Below are 20,909 nucleotides of genomic sequence, written 5' to 3' on the forward strand. Positions count from 1 at the left end.
GTTTCGCGGTATTTTTAAAAACATAGAACGAGAGAACAGAGAACCTTGTGCGGCATTCTATATCCACATAAACGGTTCAAATATAAATTTTAGCGCTATTTTAAAACTAGGACGGTATAATAATATAATGTAAATGTCTCGCGTGAAGATGATGGTTTAAACCATAATTTTATCAAATCAAGCCAATTCATGTGAATACTGTCGTATATGAACAAAGAGAAGACCTAGAGTTCACTAACATTGCAGCTAACAGTAGGAAACAGATATCCGGGGGAAAGTGTAAAGAAAACGCCATACAAAACATTACAATCACATCCGACAATACGATAAGTGTTACGCTAGTGGTGGTAAACAGTTTCAAAACAGGGTGTTTCAGAAGAAATGCAAACAAAATCTTTTAAACAAAGTTTAAGAGTCGGTATGCTCCGGTGAAAACTTTGTGACTTGTGTGAACTTTGATGAGGCCGAGAACAATAGCGCAGTTAAACGGTTCAATATAAACAAGAATCCAACTCTAATGCGACTGTGCTTGTTCCACATATAACTGTTGATTGTTAGATATAATAGTTAGATGATTTATCTAACCATTGAAATTTACGATATGTTAAAACATTTCGGCATTATGCAGAATAAAAAGAAGATCATAAAAAGAAGAACAATTATTAAGACCTAAAACACAACGTCTGTTTTCTGGATTGGGCCTAAAAGACAGATGCCTAAAACTCTGGTGTGCCCAGAATAAAAAATGAATCAACCCTCCCTTCACGTAAAAATACCACGTATCAACTGTAATTCATTAGCTTAACTGTTGTTTAGTGACACGCACACACACACACACACACACACACACACACACACACACACAAAATAACTGTGTAATAATAACAAAATAAGTGTAATACTCATCTTTGACGTCGATGTTTCGTAAAGACATAGCAGAAAGATGTTCTAAAAGAAATATGATTTGTTTAGTCTTAAACACTCTCATACTAGAAGGACCGTCATTTCATTCTCTTTATGCAATATTTGTTCATGTTTTTCATAAATTCCTAAATGAACATGTTTGACCACGCTCGGAGACTATATACTTTTTGCAAACTGTACAAAAACAAGATCAATTACAGACATTCAAAAGCTAAAACTGATCACTATAGTGGCTTTTCTGTATTTGTTTTAAATGGCTCATGATGATGAAGAATTAGAATTAGAATTTACTTTTGTACAATTTTATCAGCAGGTTTTACCAAAGTGTGGAACTTTAAGGCCTCAAGCTTTGATGAATATGGCTCTCTCAGTGCAATAGTCAGATGTGATTCTGTGATGGAGGGAAAGTTGCACTAAATGAAGTATCAATTTAGTCAAACAGAAAGACTATCACTTAAATTCTAAATGGTCATTTATTTCTATAAACACTGAATGTTGACGGCTCTCAAAGAAAAGTCTTCACCTACAACACATACAAAATGTGAAACAGTGTCGTCTGCTATCTGAACAAGATGACTAAATCTAGCGGAGTAATAAAACCATCATCATTTGATGGTTTAGTGAATTGGTCTTTTGAATCTTACATGGACACGTGTGATTCCTGTATAAAGATGATGTTTTAAAGTTAGTCCATAGTCTTTACAAGAGTGTGTAAAAATACACCCAAAGATACTAAGTAGGAGAATATCTAACTGTATAGTGTAGATTGTGAACATTGCATTATCCGTTTATTTGGGGTCAGATGTTGGGGTCAGATTGTGCCGGATGTTAGTAGGTATTAGTTAATAACAAACAAAAACTTTAAATCAACATAATATTAATAAATAAAATATGGTTAAATTACATTTACAGTACAATGACTTCCATAATATTTTATTTTATTTTATTTACATCGTTTTGCGTTATGAGTGAGACCTCGCAATGTTAGATAAATCTAACGTTGCGTGGTTGCACTATGCCTGAAACTTAGTCATCAACATGTATTTTAAAACACTGTTTTTTCTTTTTTCTTAAAAATGATCTTGTTTATTATCGTGTATTCAGTCCGTATTTATCAGGTTGATGTTTGTAGAAATAAGCAAAATACATTTATAAAACAAAAAGAACAAGTTAATGGCCTTGTGTCAGACTTTGTGACACTTAACTTTTTATTCTAACTTTAAAGGTAGATTATCCTTTGAAAAGTGTAATACAGTATTTGATTTTTACACATGTAGTGTTTTCACCAACTGACCTAAGCCGTTGACCCCTGAAGTTATGACTTCTGAAGGCCTAGATTCGCTCAGTTGAAAAATGGTCTGTTGTCATTTAAACATCTGAAAAAATAGACTGTGCTTAATATCTGCTAACTCTTTATTGTGATACTATGGAATTATTCTTGTGCCAATAATAATGAACGTAGCTTTTCAAGAAACTAATGGAAATATAAATTGAAACTAAATAAAATATCTTTGAAACTGAAAAAGAATAAATCGCAGGCAAATTTTTTAACTTCGTTTTTAATACACTGCATGTTTTGCTAACTATTTCTCATATTTCAGTCGCTGATCTGAACTTACAAATGCGCTTCCAGAGTTTTCATTTGCGCTACTGAAGTTTTCGTTTATGCTTCTGGAGTTTTCGTTCGCCGTTCTGACACATTTCTCTCGTGGGGGCGGGGCTAGTGGCAGTGTGTTCTCATTGGCTACTGAGGTTTTGACTGACAGCTTATTCACCTGGAAGTGAAGACGTCAGTGTTGTGTTTACATCTTACAGTCTATGGTTTACATGTGTGGATTTAAGCGTCTGTAATCGCAGCTTTCTATTTCATTTTAGTGATATTAAGTTTATATCTGTATTTATTTGCTGCTACACTATATTGTTGAGATGATTTCTTATAGAAGGAATAGTACAGACGAATGATATCATTATCATTAGTCATCGTCGCTATCAGGATACTGGATAGCCTACTCGTGGTAAGTCTGATTTTTTTTTTAAATACTATACTAATACTATTTATAATACAGTACTGGATTTTTTCAGGTGGAGAGGCATTTTAGAGCTCAGTGAGAGCCCATAACATTATACAGCTGTGTTGTCTTGATTTAACTTAGCCCAATCATTACATGACTTGTTTATCTAACGTTACATTCGGTTACAGTCTTCGATTAGATCATATTTCCCCCCAGCCACCCCAAACAACATTGGGCTAGAGTACTGTACAGTATCTGTACTGTAGCCTAAAGTACAAAAAGTACTGTATCAGTCAATGACCGATGCCATAGGACCAGAGCGCTGTCAATCACTGCCTGATTCAACTTTGGCAATGTAAAGCCTTTTTTTTACCATGCCAATAAAGCTATTTAAACCTGAGTTTCTCAATTGCTGATTAATTTGCGATGCAGAGTTTTTGAAAGAGGAGAGACACGACTTGACCACAGACCACGTCTCTGTTCATAATATGTAAACACTCAATTATTTTGAAGTATCGCCCTGGTCGCAATATTTATTAGGGGCCAAGCACAGAATGTGCGTAGGCACCTATTGTATCTGTTGGCGTACCAAAAATAATTCTTCTTCTTCTTCCGCTCTGGGAGTCTATGGCAGCCCATAGAACCGATTGCGGGAAAGTTGTTTTGGTTTGACATTCTGATAGAGGACAGTACCAACATTAAATACACCAATTTTGGTGTTTCTAAGTCATTCCCTCTGGCGCCACCACCTGTCCAAAGTTTCACTTTTATTTTTCTAATAACTTTTGAACCGTAAGGCCAATCAACAAAATTCCTGAGCTCAAGACGATCCGATTGCACCCTATGACGTCATTTTCCGTCGTGGAAATTCTTCGGCCATTTTGAATTTTTCGAAAAATCTACTTTTTCAAACTCCTCCTAGGCCGTTGCTCCGATTTTCACGAAAATTTAACCAGATCATCTTCAGGCAGTGCTGCCCAATAGTTATGGAATTCAAATTGATTCGCTTAACAGTTTTCGATAAACCCACGAACAAATTTTACGTAGCGCTTGCGAAAACAGACGTAAGGCTGTATGTCCGCAACGCTTTATCGGATTCAGACCAAACTTGGTACATGTCATCACAAGCATGACCTGAGGCTACATGCTGCGTTTCGGCGCAGCGCCACCTACTGGTCGAAAGTGATAATCCATTAAATCATATTTAAAATGATTGTTTCTATGATTTTTCAGGCATTTTGCCTAAAATCCTCTTTAAATGTCTTTAATTGCTCATTGTTGCAGTTGGTCTGACACTTTCAGACATGTTGGCATGTCTTGTCGTCTTATTCTGCTTGGCCCCGGTAATGGCTGCTTGCAGCTATGTTTCTGATTACTTTTGTGTGATAAAGGTGACTGATAAAGCTATTATAGCTAGTATGAGTAACAAAATGCTTTTTCTGTGTCCATATTTGACTAATAACAATAATGCAAAAAATTGCACTTCAAATGAACATTTCTGAGAAAAATGTTTAATCTTTAACAGTCTTTAATAATAAATATATGTCCAAATTAAAAACTTAAAACATGCAAGTAATTATGACTGAAAACATCCAGCAACTAGGGAATACACAGCCATGGATATATGTTTATATAGGGCTATACAGCCATCTACTGGTTACACAACAGTATTACAGATGATAAATGCTGCTTGACTCCGAGGTAAATATTTAGTACTGTAAAATCTCTTAAAACATTTATATAATTTGTTTGGAATAAATATTTTAAGTCTTCAACTTGTTACTGTATGTGGGAGTTCAAATCAGTTTGTATTGTTAGATTATAATACATTTCCTCTCTCATTTTCCAGGGAGTGGAGTAACTTTTACATAAACAAAATTCTGATGCTGAGGATGGAGTGATAGTACCAGAGATCCACTGTCCCTATCAGACAATAATCTTACTTTGTTCAGACACATCACCTTTGAATGACTGGGATCTTGATCTTCAGACACCTGATTTATTTTATTTTATTTTATTTTAATATTATAAACTAGCAAATGTTTCAATTTCCTCTAGATTAAAACAAACACAGTTCACAAGTACACAAGAGGTTGCACTTTATTCTTATTAGTCTATACTGATCTTGGATTAGCATACCAACAGCATATGAATGTTAAGGGCATAGTTCACCCAAAAATAAAATTCTCACTTATTTTACTCACCCTCATGCTGTCCCAGATGCATTTTACTTTCTTTCTATAGATAAACACGAATTAAGATTGTAAGGAAAGTAATCCATCTCTGCGAGTCCTAAAGACGCTTTAAAAACCACACACAGTGACCGTGACGCTAATCCATGCGACCTCAGTGGATGAGTCAATGCCTTCTGAAGTCAAACAACAGGCTAGATAAAAGAAATACTAATATTGTAAACTGTTTAAACTATTAAAAATCACTTCCGACCAACTGTCTTACGTACATGGGTTACAATCCACTTGTATTATGGACTCACAGAGATGGATTATTTCCTTTAAAATCTTTATCTATGTTTATGTGAAGAAGAAAGTCATATACATCTGGGATGGCATGAAGGAGAGTAAATGATGAGAGAATTCTCATGTTTTTGGGTGGACTATCCTTGTACTGCTTGTATCCAGTCACTGCTGTGTTACTTGTACTGCAACAGGAACTGTTCAAAGAATCATTGCATCATTTAAAATGTATATTAATTTTTTCAATGTATTCTGTATTTGTAATTGTGCATTTTGTATAGTAATGTATATCATGAGAATACTGTGCATTACATGTATAGTATGCAGTTAATGTTTTTGTGGATTCTGGTCTTTCCGGTCACAACATAATTACATCCAAGACTTTCACTCTGATACTTGTGTATATGCTTTAGTGACAATAAAGAATGTAAATTTATTGGAATTCATCTTTTCAATTACATTCATTTAACTGGTTGTAGAAGTCACAACTGAAACGGTTGATGATTGTTAAAATATATTTACAATTTTAAATGTTAGAAGATAGTATTAATTAAATGAAATAACTAAATACAATTATCAATAAAAAAAAAATGGCAACAAGAACATTCTTTGTGTGACATATAATGAAATGTATCATTTGAGGTATGTATCATCTGACATGAGGCCACGATTGTAATTTTCATATTGTTTAAATTCCTCTTATTTAAGTGATCATTAATTTTGATGGTGTAAATGTATATCGTGCTAACAATGAGTAGTGTGATGGCCATGGTTGCCAACCTTGATTACCTGAAGTGAAACTTTCTTGACGGCTGAATATATCACACACGTTTGCTAGTATTCTCTTTAAATTGTAACAGCTCAACCTAATCAGAGCCTAACAAGCAAAATAATCATCAGGAATAAACAAATATTCTCTGAAAACATTGGACACTACAATATTTTAAGTATTATATACAGTACTTTAATGTACAATTACACCTGAATAGACTGAATAGATCTCTTGTGCTCCTAAAAGCTTCTGTCGACAAAGTAGTAGCAGCAGGTAAATACAGATAAAATTAAAAAACAAACATAACTTAATATCACTAAAATGAAATAGAAAGCTGCGATTACAGATGCTTAAATCCACACATGTAAACACAACACTGACGTCTTCACTTCCAGGTGAAGAAGCTGTCAGTCAAAACCTCAGTAGCCAATGAGAACACACTGCCACTAGCCCCGTCCCCACGAGAGAAATGTGTCAGAACGGCGAACGAAAACTTCAGAAGCGCAAATGAAAACTCTGGAAGCGCATTTGTAAGTTCAGATCAGCGACTGAAATATGAGAAAAAGTTAGCAAAACATGCAGTGTATTAAAAATGAAGTAAAAAAAATTAGCCTGCGATTTATTCTTTTTCAGTTTCAAAGATATTTTATTCAGTTTCAATTTATATTTCCATTAGTTTCTTGAAAAGCTACGTTCATTATTATTGGCACAAGAATTTCTCATATTTCAGTTGCTGATCTGAACTTACAAGTGCGCTTCCAGAGTTTTCATTTGCGCTTCTGAAGTTTTTGTTTACGCTTCTGGAGTTTTCGTTCGCCGTTCTGACACATTTCTCTCGTGGGGGCGGGGCTAGTGGCAGTGTGTTCTCATTGGCTACTGAGGTTTTGACTGACAGCTTCTTCACCTGGAAGTGAAGACGTCAGTGTTGTGTTTACATGTGTGGATTTAAGCGTCTGTAATCGCAGCTTTCTATTTCATTTTAGTGATATTAAGTTATGTTTGTTTTTTAATTTTATCTGTATTTACCTGCTGCTACTACTTTGTCGACAGAAGCTTTTAGGAGCACAAGAGATCTATTCAGTCTATTCAGGTGTAATTGTACATTAAAGTACTGTATATAATACTTAAAATATTGTAGTGTCCAATGTTTTCAGAGAATATTTGTTTATTCCTGATGATTATTCTGCTTGTTAGGCTCTGATTAGGTTGAGCTGTTACAATTTAAAGAGAATACTAGCAAACGTGTGTGATATATTCAGCCGTCAAGAAAGTTTCACTTCAGGTAATCAAGGTTGGCAACCATGGCCATCACACTACTCATTGTTAGCATGATATACATTTACACCATCAAAATTAATGATCACTTAAATAAGAGGAATTTAAACAATATGAAAATTACAATCGTGGCCTCATGTCAGATGATACAGACCTCAAATGATACATTTCATTACATATGTCACACAAAGAATGTTCTTGTTGCCATTTTTTTTTATTGATAATTGTATTTAGTTATTTCATTTAATTAATACTATCTTCTAACATTTAAAATTGTAAATATATTTTAACAATCATCAACCGTTTCAGTTGTGACTTCTACAACCAGTTAAATTAATGTAATTGAAAATATGAATTCCAATAAATTTACATTCTTTATTGTCACTAAAGCATTTACACAAGTATCAAAGTGAAAGTCTTGGATGCAATTATGTTGTGACAGGAAAGACCAGAATCCACAAAACATTAACTGCATACTATACATGTAATGCACAGTATTCTCATGATATACATTACTATACAAAATGCACAATTACAAATACAGAATACATTAAAAATTCATATACATTTTAAATGATGCAATGATTCTTTGATCAGTTCCTGTTGCAGTACAATAGCAAAGCAGTGACTGGACACAAGCAGTACAAGAATAGTCCACCTAAAAAATTGGAGAATTCTCTCATCATTTACTCTCCTTCATGCCATCCCAGATGTATATGACTTTCTTCTTCACATAAACATAGACAAAGATTTTAAAGGAAATAATCCATCTTTGTGAGTCCATATAATACAAGTGGATTGTAACCCATGTACGTAAGACAGTTGGTCGGAAGTGATTTTTAATAGTTTAAACAGTTTACAATATTAGTATTTCTTTTATCTAGCCTGTTGTTTGACTTCAGAAGGCAATGATTCATCCACTGAGGTCCGCATGGATTACCGTCACGCTCACTGTGTGTGGTTTTTAAAGCGTCTTTAGGACTCGCAGAGATGGATTACTTTCCTTACAATCTTAATTCGTGTTTATCTGTAGAAAGAAAGTAAAATGCATCTGGGACAGCACGAGGGTGAGTAAAATAAGTGAGAATTTTATTTTTGGGTGAACTATGCCCTTAACATTCATATGCTGTTGGTATCCTAATCCAAGATCAGCATAGACTAATAAGAATAAAGTGCAACCTCTTGTGTACTTGTGAACTGTGTTTGTTTTAATCTAGAGGAAATTGAAACATTTGCTAGTTTATAATATTAAAATAAAATAAATCAGGTGTCTGAAGATCAAGATCCCAGTCATTCAAAGATGATGTGTCTGAACAAAGTAAGATTATTGTCTGATAGGGACAGTGGATCTCTGGTACTCTCACTCCATCCTCTGTGTCAGCATCAGAATTTTGTTTATGGAAAAGTTGCTCCACTCCCTGGAAAATAAGAGAGGAAATGTATTATAATCTAACAATACAAACTGATTTGAACTCCCACATACAGTAACAAGTTGAAGACTTAAAATATTTATTCCAAACAAATTATATAAATGTTTTAAGAGATTTTACAGTACTAAATATTTACCTCGGAGTCATGCAGCATTTATCATCTGTAATACTGTTGTGTAACCAGTAGATGGCTGTATAGCCCTATATATAAACATATATCCATGGCTGTGTATTCCCTAGTTGCTGGATGTTTTCAGTCATAATTACTTGCATGTTTTAAGTTTTTAATTTGGACATATATTTATTATTAAAGACTGTTAAAGATTAAACATTTTTCTCAGAAATGTTCATTTGAAGTGCAATTTTTTTGCATTATTGTTATTAGTCAAATATGGACACAGAAAAAGCATTGTGTTACTCATACTAGCTATAATAGCTTTATCAGTCACCTTTATCACACAAAAGTAATCAGAATAAATATTGCGACCAGGGCGATACTTCAAAATAATTGAGTGTTTACATATTATGAACAGAGACGTGGTCTGTGGTCAAGTCGTGTCTCTCCTCTTTCAAAAACTCTGCATTGCAAATTAATCAGCAATTGAGAAATTCAGGTTTAAATAGCTTTATTGGCATGGTAAAAAAAAGGCTTTACATTGCCAAAGTTGAATCAGGCAGTGATTGACAGCGCTCTGGTCCTATGGCATCGGTCATTGACTGATACAGTACTTTTTGTACTTTAGGCTACAGTACAGATACTGTACAGTACTCTAGCCCAATGATGTTTGGGGTGGCTGGGGGGAAATATGATCTAATCGAAGACTGTAACCGAATGTAACGTTAGATAAACAAGTCATATGATTGGGCTAAGTTAAATCAAGACAACACAGCTGTATAATGTTATGGGCTCTCACTGAGCTCTAAAATGCCTCTCCACCTGAAAAAAGCCAGTACTGTATTATAAATAGTATTAGTATAGTATTTTTAAAAAATCAGACTTACCACGAGTAGGCTATCCAGTATCCTGATAGCGACGATGACTAATGATAATGATATCATTCGTCTGTACTATTCCTTCTATAAGAAATCATCTCAACAATATAGTGTAGCAGCAAATAAATACAGATATAAACTTAATATCACTCAAATGAAATAGAAAGCTGCGATTACAGACGCTTAAATCCACACATGTAAACCATAGACTGTAAGATGTAAACACAACACTGACGTCTTCACTTCCAGGTGAATAAGCTGTCAGTCAAAACCTCAGTAGCCAATGAGAACACACTGCCACTAGCCCCGCCCCCACGAGAGAAATGTGTCAGAACGGCGAACGAAAACTCCAGAAGCTTAAACGAAAACTTCAGTAGCGCAAATGAAAACTCTGGAAGCGCATTTGTAAGTTCAGATCAGCGACTGAAATATGAGAAATAGTTAGCAAAACATGCAGTGTATTAAAAACGAAGTCAAAAAATTTGCCTGCGATTTATTCTTTTTAAGTTTCAAAGATATTTTATTAAGTTTCAATTTATATTTCCATTAGTTTCTTGAAAAGTTACGTTCATTATTATTGGCACAATAATAATTCCATAAAATAATTCCATATGATGCTCCCCAACAGATATTCTACTGACTATAAGTAACTCAACTATATCTCAATTTATTCTAGCCCTACCGGTCCACTAATACTCTACTAACACTAATGAGAGTTTACTTTACACACTCTGACTCTCACAAGCGAGTTAGTGGGCATGCAGGTGCAACACTACTATAGTCAACAACCAAATTATGACTTAAAACGTTTTAAGTATTACATAAAAAGGTGTAATTGACAAAAATTTTAATTCTGAATTAAGTAATAATTATGACAAAAAGTCGAAATTATGACTTAAAAAGTTGAAATTAAAATTATGACTATGAGTCATAATTATGAGATGGAATATTTAAATGATGACATACTAAATTGAAATTATGATAGATAAAGTAAACATTCCATAGTGAAATTTTCTGAATTCAATATAATTGTATTTGTGAAAATGAGTTTTTTACATATCTTCTGCTTGTTTCTGCAGTTCGTGTAGGCCTCTAAGACTATGAATAACTAAAAATGATTATTGATGAACTTGAATAACTTGAATTTTATTGGCAATATAAAAAATAAATTGTCTTCCCATACCGGGAGTCGAACCCGGGCAGCCTGGATGAAAACCAGGAATCCTAACCGCTAGACCATATGGGAGGCGTTGATACTGCCCCGGCACATTTGAAAGGCTGCACTGCACGGTACAATATAATGCTGGATCATAGTTATGCCGAGCCACAGGAGAAGGAATCCTCGTCGCCAAAAAGCAAAAATTTAATTTATCGGGGTGTAAATAAATATCGGGATAGCTTTTCCCAGGTGGAAAGAGCTAATGAAAGGGTGCCTGCTTTCTTCTCGACGGGTAAGTCAAAGTTACGGTCTAAATGACAAGCTTGGCTGTGTAAATCATTATATAGACAGCATAACGGTAGAACATGTATAGTTCTTGATGACTATACAACTTGATGATGTGCTATTGGAAGACATGTTGTCATAGCTTCTTGGCACATAACGGCTACCGCATTTGAAAAAGCGAGTAGATGGGAGAATCGCTAGATGGGAGAAATCTTTAACAAAAAAGCCTCCAAAATCGAGGGGGTCAAAGGGCATGCTTTCTGCTATAGCTCTCCCCAAAGTCTATTCATGCGGCCACCATCAACAAATGCTAACATTTGAAACTTCTACATATACTTTGAGTAGATAACCGATAGTATATTCTCAGAAAAGGGTTTCACCCCGTGTGTTTCCACACTGATTAAGGATAGTTCGGGAGATACAAGTAAAAATGATCTTATACGATCTTATACTTATACTATGAATGATACAACTTAGTCTAAATAAGAGCAATGTGGAGTCCTTGGATTTCTTAAAAACAACGCAGCAACAAAACATTGTGACAACCTTTGACAACATGTTTCATGTTGTATGGACAAAAGATCGAAGATCTAAGACGCCTAAGTACAGTTTTTCAACAATCTAAAGTTTTTGAACAGACGCTGTTTAGTAACAATAATACATAAGTCTTCTAAGAAGATAAATAGAAGATATGATTTTAATAAAACTTTAAAGATTTGATTTAAACTTTTAAGGTTATGCTTTTAAATGAATTTAGTATAAAACTCTGGATGTACTCTTGAACGCAGACTAGATTTACTGTGACATTGTCCCCCCGAGACTCATCTGGTCTGTATCTCCTCCTCTAGTCTCTGTGAGGGTCTGAAGCTTCAGTTCACACTGTAGTTTATCACTGGGAGGGTCTGGGGCTGTTATATGACAACTTAAACTATTTGCTTTTTTGGATTGTTTTTATCATTGCATAAAGAACTACTTCGCCTCTCTGGAAATGTAAGGTGTTTTTATTTAGCTAAAACTTTGTTTACATTTTATTAAATTATTTATTTCATTTTTAAAATTTTTAGTTTTCTGTGTTTAGCTGTACGGGATAGCTATGGAAACCCCCCACCATAAAAATCGAAACCCCCGCATGGACAAAAAATGCTGATTGAATCTTTTTCACATAAATGAGATTTAAGACGGCTAAGTACAGTTTTTCAACAATCTAAAGTTTTGAACAGACATTGTTTAATAACAATTATACTTTAGGTCACCGTTAAACAAAATAATTTATATCATACATAAGTCTTCTAAAAGATAAATAGAAGATATGAATGTATTGAAACTTTAAAGATTTCATTTAATCAATCTTTTAAAATATCTAATGTAAACTTTTAAGGTTATGCTTTTAAATGAGAGAGAGAGAGAGAGAGAACCAATCTGTGATTTTGTATTATATTATATAATTTATATACTTTTAAAGAATAGAATGTTTTATATAAGATGGATTTTATTATTTTTGTTTATCTAAAATAAATCATTTTTGTTTATCAATTGGTTTCAGCAGATATTTTTTATATACTTATAAAGAACAGAATGTTTTTTAACTTTAGTTAGTGTGAGATACACTTCACAGTTTCACTGTTACCTCTGGAATGCGAAGGAGGGGATATCAGAATGCAGAGGGCGCGCGCATAGACACAGACACACGCCTGTGTTTTATTTTATTTATTCATCTAAACTAAAACAATTGGTTTCAGTAGATTTTTAGCAAGATATTATTGTATATTATATTATTTGTGTGAAATATAAAACATTATTATCACTTTCACTGTGCTCAGGAATGCGAAGGAGCGGAGCAGCTCCTGTCAGATATGGGGGACGCGCACAGACACACACACACGCGCGCGCGTGTGCACAGGCCGGGGGTGCACTGGAGAGGCATTCAGGAAAAAACAGTCTTTTTTATTACAACTGCAATCTCATTCATAGGATGTATGGACATCTATATGTTATGAAACAAATATTTAAAAAAAAAAAATCATTTAAACTTTGAAATAATTTAGCCCTAACACTACATTCACCATGTCTCATCTCATCACTGAATACACTGAGTCAGAGATGCTGGTGTGAGAGAGAACCACTCTGATTTATGTTTAACACACACAGACACGCGCACGGCTCCTTTACTTTTTGACACACACACACACACACACACACACACACACACACACACACACACACACACACACACACACACACACACACACACACACACACACACACACACACACACACACACACACACACACACACACACACACACAGAGAGACATGCGCGCACCCCTACCCCTGCTTTGACACACACGAGCTGGGGCCTCTGGTTGAGAGACTCATTGCAATTTTTTGTGGACATCAATGGTATGGACATTGTATGGATATTGATGTGTTAAGAGCTTCTTCAACTCCCTCTAAAATAATGTGAGATGATTTTATATTCTTTTTGTTTATCTAAACTGAAAGAATTGGTTTTAGTAGCTTTTTATTTTATACACTTTTAAGGAACAGTGTGTTTTTCAACTTTAGTTTAATTGTTTTATATTATATAATTTATATTATATAAATTATATAAATGATAGAATATAAAGGATAGAATGTTTTTGTGTGACATACACTTCACAGTTTCACAGTGCGTGATGTGAGTGGTGGGTGGGGGCGCAATGCCGAAGGCGTCTCTGACACCATATAACCAGACAGAAACCCATATAACCGAACCTGACACCAACTTCAAAACATCTGTTCTATTAAAATAGGGCAAAACTACCCGTCAAAACTATGATTTAGGGCTAGCTAGGTCATAGGGCAAAACTAACTGTCATACCACATGATCGATGGGTAACAGGGTTAATAGGTTAATCCCATGACCTCATTCCGGAAGTTCAACCCATCAATCATAAGGTCACCGGAAGTTCAACCTGTTAAAAGGTCAAAGGTCAAAGTCATTAATCATTTTGACACAAGGTATAGGATAAGTACTACTGGCCAGGTTAGGTGAAGTGTGCTCACATGTAGGTGCCATTCTGTACACATTGCAGGCAGCAGTCAACAAACTGCGCGGCACTACTTCCACTGACGAGGCCTGTACATGGAATGAGCCTAGTATAGCAGCCTGTAGAAAAATAGAGTGTGTAGAGGGGAGCCAGATAGTTTTTTCTAAGGCCCAGAGAAAGAGAGCAGCAGATGGGTGTGGTGACCTTCCCCCTGCTAAAATTCCACCTCCAACTCTTGCTGAACATGCAGCACTGTACAACATGCTACACCTTTCCGAGAAGAGTGAGAAGGAACCAGTAAGGAGTGCCATTCTAGCTTTAGTTCCTGGCCATGCACAGATATATATCTCGGGCTGTACAAATGAATATTCCTAAATCCCTTAGCAAAATGTACATGCCATTGAACAGGGCACTCACACGCAGAACTACTCAAAGAGTGAAGAGGTCTTTGCAGGCTTGAGTATAACAAAGGAACAGGTACTTTATTTATACATCGGTGAGTGTGGTTTATGGAAAAGGACATTTTGAGTGCAGGATCAAAGTTTTCACAAAATTGTCAAAATGTAAATGTATTACTGGTGATTTGCTACATGAATTTCACACAGCATTTTACATTTTAGTGCTGTGCAATAGAAAGCGAGACAAGACTTCAATCCAAATCCACTATGTGGTACGACCAGAAAGCAGGAAGGGTCACTGCATCTAACATCTGAGCAGCCTACCACACTAGCTTAGAAAAACCAGCTGTGTCCCTGCTGAAAAAGCTTTGCTACCCCATGGCCTACAAAGCTCGAAACACACCACATTCTCTCAGGTACTACACAATGCCTTCAATTAACAATCAAATAACTTCCACAAAAAATAGTTGAGGGCTTTCCGTTTTCTTTACTAAAATGATATGGAGGTTATCATAATCTATCATTTTTGATACTTCAATATTGTTTGTTTCAGATGGGCCATAGAACATTAGGGAAGGGCAGTGGAGGAGTACTCCAAGATCATGAAGGAACACCATACCAACCTCAATGTCAGTGTAACGTCTCAAGGTTGAAGATGAAGTTCCAGGCAAAAGATCCAAAATACTCAATATTTATTTAAACTGAAGAATATACGAAACAGTGTGCGTGCACAGACAAAAGAATGCTAACACAAACATTGACCGACCACTGAAAGAAGAACAGGGAGAACTAAATACACAGACAGATGAACACAAGACAGGTGATGCAAATGATGATGATGATGATGAACAGGTGGGTAATTGAGGGAGTGAGTTCAGGTGTGGAAACAAGGAGGATTCTGGGAACTGTAGTGAAGACAGGACGATGACAGACGGTGAATGTGACATTACTCCCCCCTCCCGCAAGGCGCATCCCGCGCCGAAGAAGGCAGCATACGGGAGGGGGGGGTGGGCATCCTGGAGTCCGTGACGGGAAGGTGGAACAGGTCCAGAAGGACGAACTCCAGGATGGTGGCAGGACAGACAGAGGAGGAGGTGATCACGATGGTGCAGACAGAAGACAGAACCAAGGCGGTGCAGGTTGAAGACAGGACCAAGGCGGTGCAGGTTGAGGATAAGGCCCTGGCGGTGCGGACCCTTCGGGTGGCCATGGCGGGGTGCGGACCCTTCGGGTGGCCATGGCGGTGCGGACCCTTCGGGTGGCCAGGGCGGTGCGGACCCTTCGGGTGGCCAGGGCGGTGATGTCCCCTCAGGCGACCACGGCGGTGAGGACCCTTCGGGTGGCCGTGGTCCCTCGAGTGGCCAGGACGGAGGCATATGGCCCCCCCCCCAATAAATACTTGGGGAAAGTCCCGGGTACAGGAGAAGAAGGATGGCTAAAAACAGTCTTTGATTGGGCTGATAGGGACCGCGAAGAGGGCTCCGTGCTGGGCAGCGAAGAGGGCTCGGTGCTGGGCAGCGAAGAGGGCTCGGTGCTGGGCGGCAGGACCAGCGATGAGGGCTTGGTGCTGGGCGGAAGGACCAGCGGTGAAGGCTTTGTGCTGGGCAGCGAAGAGGGCTCGGTGCTGGGCGGCAGGACCAGCGATGAGGGCTCGGTGCTGGGCGGCAGGACCAGCGGTGAAGGCTTTGTGCTGGGCAGGACCAGCGGTGAAGAGGGCTCAGTGCTGGTCGGGACCAGCGGTGAAGGGGGCTCTGCGCTGGACGGGACCAGCGGCGAAGAAATCTTTGAGCTGGACGGGACCAGCAGCGAAGAGGGCTCTGAGCTGGACGGGACCAGCGGCGAAGAGGGCTCTGAGCTGGACGGGACCAGCGGTGAAGGCTCTGAGCTGGACGGGACCAGCGGTGAAGGCTCTGAGCTGGATGGGACCAGCGGTGAAGAGGGCTCTGTGCTGGACGGGACCAGCGGTGAAGAGGGCTCAGTGCTGGACGGGACCAGCGGTGAAGAGGGCTCTGTGCTGGACGGGACCAGCGGTGAAGAGGGCTCTGTGCTGGACGGGACCAGCGGTGAAGAGGGCTCAGTGCTGGACGGGACCAGCGGTGAAGACTTTGTGCCTCTCTCCAGTCCTGACCGGAGAGATCTGGAAGCTCCCTCGGGTCGACCTCCTTGGCCCCAAGCTGGTAACACGCCTTGATTGTCTCATCATCCAGCGAGCAGGAGGCAGCAAGAGGAACAAACCCCCAGGTGAATTGGAACAGATCGCAGCTATCCCGAGCCAAAGCCGCGATCTGTCCAGCGAGCTTCCAGCTCATGATGTGGTCGGTCAATCTGTAACGTTGCAAGGTTGAAGAAGTTGTTCCAGGTAGTGATGTTACATATGACACTGAAGCTTCGATGCGCGTATCACATAAGCGACACAATTTCTAGTGAAGCCCCGTATCGAGGCGTGTATTGGTTTACTAGAGTCACGTGATCGATGACAAACGAAGCCTCACTTTCTGTCCAGTCATGTGCATGTTTCGCTTCGGGTGTCAGAAGGCTCGAACTTCAGATCGTATTTAACGAGTCATTGTTGCCTCAGTCTGGTTGATATTTACAATTATTGATATTGACATTTAATAACAGATGATCCTATCAGACAATGTCCTTATTCATTGTGTGTGTGTGTGTGTGTAGAAAGAGAGAGAGAGAGAGAGAGAGAGAGAGAGAGTAGGCCTACATTAAATTTTATTGAATCATATAAGCTTATAAGCTATTATATTTTATTGTCACACTTTAATGGGAAAATGATTTTTTTTTTAATGAACCATTCAAACACAAACATGTAAGGCTTTTATTTGTGCACATAACATTGAAACTATGGAGTGTGTTGTGGTTGCTTCATCTGCCAGAGCTTCTAACACAGGCTTCTGGCTGCTTTATTTTAAATAAGCGCCAGATGGCGCTGTTCTCAGCGCTGTTCTCGACACTCTCGAAGCTTTGAATCTTTTCCCGGAACAGTCAGGGGAAAGCCTCAGTGATTCATGAGGCTTCATTTCCCCATCCCTAGTTCCAGGCAAAAGATCCAAAATACTCAATATTTATTTTAACTGAAGAATATACGAAACAGTGTACGTGCACAGACAAAAGAATGCTAACACAAACATTGACTGACCACTGAAAGAAGAACAGGGAGAACTAAATACACAGGCAGATGAACACAAGACAGGTGATGCAAATGATGATGATGATGAACAGGTGGGTAATTGAGGGAGTGAGTTCAGGTGTGGAAACAAGGAGGATTCTGGGAACTGTAGTGAAGACAGGACGATGACAGACGGTGAATGTGACAGTCAGGAGGGCAGGGCTGGTCATTAATCCTAAATACCCATGGTTAGGGGCATCCCCAGATGGCATGTTGACGTGTGACTGCCATGGGATGGGTGTGTTAGAAGTGAAGGCACCAAGTAGTCTTGAGAACAGGAGTTTACTTGACAAAATGAAACAGGATGGCACATTTTGTCTCCACGAGGTAGAGGGTAAAGTTTCACTAAAGAAGGACCACCAGTACTTTTACCAAGTGCAGACACAAATTCACTTAGCAGAGGCGAGCTACTGTGATTTTGTTGTTTGGGGACCAGGGATAGATGGCAAAGGAGAAGTGCACATTGAGAGAATTATACCGGATACAGTCTTCTTTGAAACTGTGCGTGGAAAGGTTCACACTTTTATCCAAACATGTGTCATTCCCAGAGGTGGATAGTAACGAAGTACATTTACTTCGTTACATTTACTTGAGTACTTTTTTGGAAAAATTTTACTTTTAAGAGTAGATTTGAATGTGGGTACTTTTACTTTAACTCGAGTACATTTTTAATAAAAAAATTGTACTTTTACTTAGTTACGTTGGGCGACGTTCCTCTTGTTACTTTATTTTAATGCAATATGTGTTGTTAAATGCATAGTTTATTCCAAGCGCGCTGTATCTTTTTTTCTGGGCTTGAGTGATGCTCAATTCACAAATGAATTACTCTTTTGAGTCGATTCTGTTCAAAGACTTCATCAAACAAGTTGGCAGATCTGTCTAAATCGGTTCGCGAATCAGTTTGAATGATCTGTTCAGTTTCTTGCACGCACTGAATCGTCTGAAGCGATTTCAATTCGCACTCGACTCGGAGTCGTAACAGGAAGATTTAAGAACATCAAGAGCGTTAGATGAAGTGGCCGTGGACCTACTGTACAGTCAAGTGAGAGCAAATCTTCAAATGCATCATATTTTTGCCAGCGATGAAGATCTTTATTAGTTGAACATCTTCGTATGCTGTCTGTGAATGAATGATTCCACAGGACGATATATTCGATTTAATTTCACTCAGGTAATATACATTTTAATAACCAAACAGATTATTACGCCACGATAGCACTACTAGAAAGTATGACATTACCCGTTTTTTTAACATATACATTAATTTATACATTAAATAAACTACCATTGTTCACAGTTTATGAACACCCGCCATCCCGCGGTAGTTTGTGTATAACAGTTATTGCGCAGTGGCGTGCGAACTTGAAAACGAATGCCTTTGCCTGCCGTAGACACAGTTAGTTAACCAGTTTAAACATGCTAGCAGAAATATACATTTGATTATATTTTGGAGAACAGACAGAAGAAGATCCGTCGATGTACTTTTATTTGTTTTTTTTTGTGTTCAGATGTTCAGTAGCAGTCATGAGCGCGAGCACGCATGCGAAGAGTTTGAACTCTTTCTTCTCTGTGTCAATTAACGTTACATGCCTTTGAATGCAACACTCTGCAGATTCACTTTATTTCGACATTGTCTAATAATCCAAATGTAGTTGTATAAGTTACTATTATACAAACCAACGGACAGGCAATGATTTTCGGGCTATAGCCTACAGATGGCAGAAATAATGCTTGCCTCTCTTCTGTTTTTGTTGCAAAGATAGCTACTTATGATAATAGTCATTTAAATAAAAAAGAAATCTAAATAATATAATTTTATATATATGACGACTTCAGAGGCAAAAGCCTCTTAAGTACCATCTGAAATTTTCTTCTAAAAGAGCATTTTTATCAAGCTTGTATGTTTATGTTCAGTTATTTCACTTAAATGGCAATGAAAAGTACCTAAATTAATTGTCATTAAAGTGAAATTACTGAACTTAAATATACAAGCTTGATAAAAATGCTCTTTGGAAAATTTCAGATGGCACTCAGAGGCTTTTGCATCATGAAGTCTTCACACACACACACATACATACACATATATATATATATATATATGCTACTCTACCCACCTCTGGTCATTCCTGAGCTATTGGCAATTTTTTTTACAGCACCTGTTCAAGCAATATCACATGATGCCACCAAATCATCTGAAGGCTGTTACTGTGGTGTGCCTGTTCTGGATACTGATGACAAAATAGAGTGTACATCAGGAATCTGTAAGAGACTGTACATGCACAGAAGTTGTTTGCAGACTACTGATGTTAGTGTTTTGAATTGGAAGTGCAGTGTCTGCAAACAGGAATTGGCAAAACGCAAGCGTGCACAAAGAAAACAAATGAAAAGTGCTGAATTTTGAATCGTACTGTTAAACAGACAAATACAGATTTATTCAATAAATAAATAAATAAAATGCACATACATAGATAAATAAAACAGATGAATACAAATAAATACAATGTACATAGGAATTTAAAGTGAAAATGTAATACATGTATTATTGTAATATATAAAATGTCATATCATTATTATTATTATTTACAGTGTGTGTTTGTATAAATAAATCATTGTATATTTACATTGTACTAATGTACTGTTTAACCAGAAGGAATAATTGAGGGTGCCACATTTGTAAGGGCACAACACACATGGACTACTTTGTCTAAAACTGTTAACCCTTTGGGGTGTTCAGCTTCACGCATCTGGATACCAATAGTACTTTGTAGTATAGTGTATCGGTTTCTTGTTTCACTGATAACTCTCTCTACATGGATTCTTACTGCGGCAAGTCCACGTGTGGACTCCAGCTCTACTGGGCTCAATTGTTTCCTTCCTTTAGTGAAAGCTGGGATCTTCAGCTCAGCATTATACAAGCTAATAGATTCTGCCACGTTAAACCCTCGATCGGCCAGTATTATATCACCTGCACTGATGC

At 37.6% G+C, this 20,909-nt stretch overlaps 1 protein-coding gene across 1 annotated transcript in view; it reads left to right on the plus strand.

The window, feature by feature from the left end:
* LOC311284258 (ADP-ribosyl cyclase/cyclic ADP-ribose hydrolase 1) overlaps positions 1–20,909 on the plus strand; it is a gene marked incomplete at both ends in the record, with an annotated part of 173,813 nt that overhangs the window by 84,234 nt on the left and 68,670 nt on the right. The gene's annotated exons all lie outside the window — the stretch shown is intronic.

The sequence above is a fragment of the Rutilus rutilus genome, assembly GCF_951802725.1.
Source record: "Rutilus rutilus genome assembly, chromosome: 24".
In the NCBI taxonomy this organism is placed as follows: Eukaryota; Metazoa; Chordata; class Actinopteri; order Cypriniformes; family Leuciscidae; genus Rutilus; species Rutilus rutilus.